Consider the following 973-nt stretch of genomic DNA (forward strand, 5'->3'; position numbering starts at 1 on the left):
TCAAATAAATCCAGCCTTGTTGAGCAGAAGAGACTTCTTAAAAAAGAAACAACATTAAAAATCTTACTGTTCAAAAACTTTAGACTGGTTGCGTAGGCTGATTATTGTTATAGATTGAAATAAATGTGCTTCAGCCGGAAAAAAGGGTATGAAACGTGCTCCGAGTCGCTGCAGAAAACTAAAAACTGGAAATGTTGCTGGAGACGGGTTTATTATTGAAAATGCAAACTGCTTGTCTGCCAGCAGGAGGCGCTTTTAGATCAGCAGAACTAGCGGGTTTCTCCGGTAACGGCTGTAAACACAGCAGCTCCGCTCACGAACGCTACTTTATCAGATAAACATGCCGTCTAAACTATTCTGAAGACAGTCGGTTCCCTTCAGAGACGCATTCATATAAAACACCCGCGCGTATTATGATTGTGAAACGTGCAGCGCTCATGTTTATTCAACGAAGTCAAACACCACAAATACATCAATGTACGGGAAACACTGGTAATGTATATCGAAATATCGGAAATGTGTTTAAAAATCATATCACCGTTATTGAAAAAAATTATATCGCGATACATATTGATATTGAATTATTGTCCAGCCCTAGCTGTACATGCACATATATGTAGTTGGTTTTTTGGTGTTTGGCTTAGTGTTATGTTAGAATCATTATTTTTTTCTTTAATATTTTGAATTGTTTTTAGCTTTATTTTTTCATTTAAATGTTAAGTTTTGAAATTTTGTTGTATGCATCTGTCATTTTTATTTAATTTCTTTATTTTTAAAATGTGTATAGGTAGCATTTATAAAGTTTTAGCTTTTAGTTTTGGATCTGTTTTTAATTGTTTTAATACTACAACTGATTGCTTCTGTTGTCCTCGTTCGTACGTCGCTTTGGATAAAAGCCTCTAATAAATGACTAAATAAAAATTAAAAATAAATAAATAATAAAAATAAAAAAATAAAAATAAATACATTAAAA

Source organism: Sinocyclocheilus grahami, unplaced genomic scaffold (genome assembly GCF_001515645.1).
Source record: "Sinocyclocheilus grahami isolate Dianchi unplaced genomic scaffold, SAMN03320097.WGS_v1.1 scaffold2466.1, whole genome shotgun sequence".
Taxonomy (NCBI): Eukaryota; Metazoa; Chordata; class Actinopteri; order Cypriniformes; family Cyprinidae; genus Sinocyclocheilus; species Sinocyclocheilus grahami.